Here is a 5,915-nt window from a genome sequence, read left to right on the forward strand (position 1 = left end):
ATAATGGCTATATTCCCAGTCCAGTTGGTGGCGGTAATGCAACAGTTATTGGATGCCAACCGCCGTTAAACCCCACCAAAAAGGAGTTACGCTAGCTAGAACAACAACAGCTGCCATTCAAAGTCACGCGTGATGGTATAAATCAAGATTTCTAACATTATCTGAAACGTTTCCATATGTAAACATTAAGAGTTGGATTATTTGTCCACGTCCACCAGATCATGTGTAAACAATAGCCATTTTGCTAACGTTAGCTAGCCAGTAAAATGGCTACCCAAGCTAACTATCTATCCTACCAAGCAAATGTTTATCTTCAAGACACTGTTGTGAATGATAACGTTATTAGTTATTAAGACAGCAATGTGAATTGTCCATCTTCAAGATGTCATAAATATATTGGCACCCTTACTAATAAGTGAGCATGGCTAGTTAGCTTGGCGTTATCTAAGGCTGGCTAGCTAACTAGTTAATTTACTTTCAGTATCTAATCATTAGCTAACTGGTCATTTATAGATTAACAAATCAAATGTTATTTTGGTTCGCCGTGCTTCAATATAACTATTGCTGCGGTAATTGGTTATCTAGCTAGATCGTTTCATCCTAGTGAGAAAGGTGTCAGTGAGTAAAGCTAACACACTAGCTCAACATTGCTAACGCTAGCTGTCGATTACCACAGCAATGCTAGCTAGCTAAATGTATTAGTAATTCCTAGTGGTTGGAATATTTAGTTATATTCCTTTATTAACTAAGCTGTTCCAGTTGTGGAAACTCACCTTACATTTTGTTTGTGCCTCTTTTGAATCCTACTATAGCCTTCCATGTCTGAACCCAAGTCCCCGGGTTCTTACTGTGGTGTTCCAGCACGAGAAGCTCACAGTGGGGCCCAGAGATGGTTTTGTGAAGCTGGAGGACTGTAGTCAACCACTGGAACTCAATGTGATAGTCAAAGAGGAAGAGGAGGAGAGGAAGTCAAAGAAGAGAGATAGGGATTAAAGATAGAGAGAGTGGGTGAAGAGAGATTCAAAGAGGAGGAGGGGAGAGGCATTCAAAGAGGAGGAGGAGACGAGGAGAGAGCATTCAAGAGAGCAGAGAGCGGTCACGAGGAGCGAGGAGAGGCATTCAAAGGAGAGGGGAGAGAGAGCATTCAAAGAGGAGGCGGGAGAGAGAGCAGTCACAGAAGTGGAAACAGGGAAGAGGAGGAAGAAGTAGATGGTAACACTGACCCAGGTAAGTTCAGTTGTGTAGGATGGGGAGGTTGAGTGCATTGACAGCACAGGGGATTCCAGTATATGATTAGTCTTTCCACCAATCTGGGCCTCTTTTCTGAATAGTAACTTGCTTTCAACTAATTTAAAGGGCAGTGCAGTTAAAAATGTGACATTCCTGTTTTGAAAAATTCCTGGAATTTCAGCCTGTTCAGGTTGGGATAGTTTTTGGCCCAGATCATGACATCACAATCTATCTGAATACCAGCATTGTTTTATTGCAATGTATCCTCCTACTTTAAGGGTTAGTCGGTATGCTCTATCCACCAATCAGGGCTGTGTATGTAAATATACTTTAATTTTATCAACATGCCCCAAAGATCAGACTGAGCATTTCAAAGTCAAAGGAGGCTCAAGAAATCAATGATAACAAATATATTGTGATTATTTTCATGAAATAAAACACACACACAGTGATGTATTAGACATACAGTGATGATTAAAAATACTGCTTCGGGCTTTAACATTCTGGGCCTGTTTTCAGCTGGAGATTAGAGGCCCAAGTGTAAACACACATTAGTTTGAATTTCCTAATGTAAAACATGACACTGGCATTTTCCAGCCCTAACGCCAGGTTCAGCAATGTACCTGTCTAACATCAGCTCACTTGTGCTGAGGTGGGAGGGGTGGCAATATTGGAGGCGTGTCCTAAAAAACACGCAAAACTGTCAGTTTCATACAGCGCTAAAAGGAAGTTTCAGACCCACAAACAGCAGGTCTTCTAGGTAACACAGTGGATTTTGAGAGTGCAGCCTATCCAGCCATGACACACAGTGCCCATGGTAGAGAGATCTTCATTTTGTGCTGGTGAATCTCATATTTACAAACATCAAAACATTTTTGGTTTTCCGCCCCCCCATTTCATTTAATTTGACTAAAAACCAAACATACCCCCCCTACATCATGGCTGTAAATCACATCACATACCACCTACTCATTCTTTCCTTCTTTATTTTAAAACATTTTTAATAGTGAAGACATCGAAACTATGAAATAACACATATGGAATCATGTAGTAACCAAAATAATATCAAAATATATTTATATATGAGATTCTTCAAAGTACGCCACCCTTTGCCTCGATGACAAATCAAAATCAAAGTAATACAAACAGTTTGAAATGCTTACTTACATGTAACCAACGCAAAAAAGTACAAAAAGTATTAGTATATAAAAAAGAAAAAACAACATAAATTGAAAAAATTAACAGTAGCGAGGCTATATACAGTAGCGAGACTATAACAGTAGCCGACGCGCTATATACAGCACCGGTTAGTCGGTGCGGTGATTGAGGTAGTATGTACATGAATGTGTATAGTTAAAGCGACTATGCATATATGATAAACAGAGAGTAGCAGCAGCGTAAAAGAGGGGTTGGTGGTGGGGGGGGCACACAATGCAAATAATCCGGTGTAGCCATTGATACACTGTTCAGGAGTCTTATGGCTTGGGGGTAAAAACTGTTGAGAAGCCTTTTTGTCCTAGACTTGGCACTCCGGTACTGCTTGCCATGCGGTAGTAGAGAGAAAGTTTGACTGGGGTGGCTGGGGTCTTTGACAATTTTTAGGGCCTTCCTCTGACACCTCTGCGGGAGGTCCTGGATGGCAGGCAGCTTAGCCCCAGTGATGTACTGGCGTACGCACTACCCTCTGTAGTGCCTTGCGGTCGGAGGCCGAGCAATTGCCGTACCAGGCAATGAGCAACCAGTCAGGATGCCTCAAAGTTGCAGCTGTAAAACCTTTTGAGGATATCAGGACCCATGCCAAATCTTTTAGTTTCCTGAGGGGGAATAGGCTTTGTCGTGCCCTCTTCACGACTGTCTTGTGTTGTTTGGATCATTGTAGTTTGTTGGTGATGTGGACACCAAGAACTTGAAGCTCTCGACCTGCTCCACTACAGCCTGTCGATGAGAATGGGGGCGTGCCGGTTGTCCTTTCCTGTCGTACACAATCATCTCCTTAGTCTTGTATGTTGAGGAGAGGTTGTTATTCTGGCACACCCACCAGGTCTCTGACCTCCTCCCAATAGGCTGTCTCGTCGTTGTCTGTTGTCGGTGATCAGGCCTACCACTGTTGTGTCGTCTGCAAACTTAATGATGGTGTTGGAGTCGTGCCTGGCCATGCAATCGTGGGTGAACAGGGAGTACAGGAGGGGACTGAGCACGCACCCCTGAGGGGCTCCAGTGTTGAGGATCAGRMTGGCAGATGTGTTGCTACCTACCCTCACCACCTTGGGGCGGCCCGTCAGGAAGTCCAGGATCCAGTTGCAGAGGAAGGTGTTTAGTCCCAGGGTCCTTAGCTTAGTGATGAGCTTTGAGGGTACTATGGTATTGAATGCTGAGCTGTAGTCAATGAATAGCATTCTAACGTTGGTGTTCCTTTTGTCKAGGTGGGAAAGGGCAGTGTGGAGTGCAATATTGATTGCATCATCTGTGGATCTGTTTGGGCGGTATGCAAATTGGAGTGGGTCTAGGGTTTCTGGGATAATGGTGTTGATGTGAGCCATTACCAGCCTTTCAAAGCACTTTATGGCTACGGACGTGAGTGCTACTGTAGTCATTTAGGCAGGTTGCCTTCATGTTCTTGGGCACAAGGACTATGGTGGTCTGCTTGAAACATGTTGGTATTACAGACTCAATCAGGGACATGTTGAAAATGTCAGTGAAGACACCTGCCAGTTGGTCAGCACATGCCCGGAGCACACATCCTGGTAATCCGTCTGGCCCRGCAGCCTTGTGAATATTGACCTGTTTAAAGGTCTTACTCACGTCGYCTACGGAGAATGTGATCGCACAGTCYTCCGGAACAGCTGATGCTCTCATGCATGCCTCAGTGTTGCTTGCCTCGAAGCGAGCATAGAAGTGATTTATCTCGTATGGTAGGCTCGTGTCACTGGGCAGCTCGCGGCTGTGCTTCCCTTTGTAGTCTGTAATAGTTTGCAAMCCCTGCCACATAAGACGAGCGTCGGAGCCYGTGTAGTACAATTCAATCTTAGCCCCGTATTGACGCTTTGCCTGTTTGATGGTTCGTCGGAGGGCATAGCAGGATTTCTTACAAGCTTCTGGGTTAGAGTCCCGCACCTTGACAGCGGCAGCTCTACCCTTTAGCTCAGTGCAAATATTGCCTGTAATTCATGGCTTCTGGTTGGGGTATGTACGTACAGTCACTGTGGGGACGACGTCCTCAATGGACTTATTGATAAAGCCAGTGACTGATGTGGTGTACTCCTCATTGCTATCTGAGGATTCCCGGAAAATGTTCCTGTCTGTGATAGCAAAACAGTCCTGTAGTTTAGCATCTGCTTCACCTGACCACTTTATTATAGACCGAGTCACTGGTGCTTCCTGCTTTAATTTTTGCTTATCAGGAGGATAGAATTGTGGTCAGATTTACCAAATGGAGGGCGAGGGAGAGCTTTGTACAAGTCTCTGTGTGTGACAGCTTCCACACTCTTGGCATTCTCTTAAGCAGCTTCACCTGGAATGCTTTTCCAACAGTCTTGAAGGAGTTCCCACATATGCTGAGCACTTGTTGGCTGCTTTTCCTTCACTCTGCGGTCCAACTTATCCCAAACCATGTCAATTGGGTTGAGGTCAGGTGATTGTGGAGGCCAGGTCATCTGATGCAGAACTCCATCACTATCCTTTTTGGTCAAATAGCCCTTACACATCCTGGAGGTGTGTTGGGTCATTGTCCTGTTGAATATGGTTAAAGTGACTATGCAATATATGATAAACAGAGAATAGCAGTAGCATAAAAGAGGGGTTGGCGTGTGGTGGGTGGCGCGGACACAATGCAGATAGCCGCGGTTAGTCAAGTGCGGGGACACTGGTTGGTCGGGCCAATTTAGGTAGTGTGTACATGAATGTAGAGTTAAAGCGACTATGCATATATGAATAAACAGAGAGTAGCAGCAGCAAAAAGAGGGGTTGGGTGGGGGGGGGGGGGGGGCACACAATGCAAATATGCCATTTGATTCAGAGTCTTATGGCTTGGGGGTAAAACTGTTGAGAAGCCTTTTTGTCCTAGACTTGGCACTCCGGTATCCCTTTGCCATGTGGTAGTGGAGAGACTTACCATCTGGTAGTGCCTTGCGGGTCGGAGGCCGAGCATTGCCGTACCAGGCAATGATGCAACCAATCAGGATGCTCTCAATGTTGCAGCTGTTAAACCTTTTGAGGATCTCAGGAACCCATTCCTGAGGGGAATAGGCTTTTGCCGTGCCTCTCTTCACGACTGTCTTGGTGTGTTTGGATCATTCTAGTTTGTTGGTGATGTGGACACCAAGGAACTTGAAGCTCTCAACTGCTCCACTACAGACCTGTCGTTGAGAACTGGGGGCGTACTCGGTCTCCCTTTTCCTGTACACAATCATCTCCTTAGTCTTGATCACGTTGAGGGAGGTTGTTGTCCTGGCACCACAGGCCAGGTCTCTGACCTCCTCCCTATAGGCTGTCTCGTCGTTGTCGGTGATCAGGCCTACCACTGTTGTGTCATCTGCAAACTTAATGATGGTGTTGGGATCGTGCCTGGCCATGCATCGTGGGTGAACAGGGAGTACAGGAGGGGCTGAGACACGCACCCCTGTGGGCTCCAGTGTTGAGGATCAGCGTGGCAGATGTGTTGCTACCTACCCTCCCACCTTGGGGGC

General features: G+C 45.6%; 1 pseudogene; it reads left to right on the plus strand.

Annotated features, from left to right (window-relative positions):
• The first annotated feature begins 818 nt into the window (after window positions 1-818).
• Window positions 819-5,915, plus strand: part of LOC139025898 (zinc finger protein 436-like) — a 25,280-nt pseudogene continuing 20,183 nt past the window's right edge.

The sequence above is a fragment of the Salvelinus sp. IW2-2015 genome, unplaced genomic scaffold (genome assembly GCF_002910315.2).
Source record: "Salvelinus sp. IW2-2015 unplaced genomic scaffold, ASM291031v2 Un_scaffold3521, whole genome shotgun sequence".
Taxonomy (NCBI): Eukaryota; Metazoa; Chordata; class Actinopteri; order Salmoniformes; family Salmonidae; genus Salvelinus; species Salvelinus sp. IW2-2015.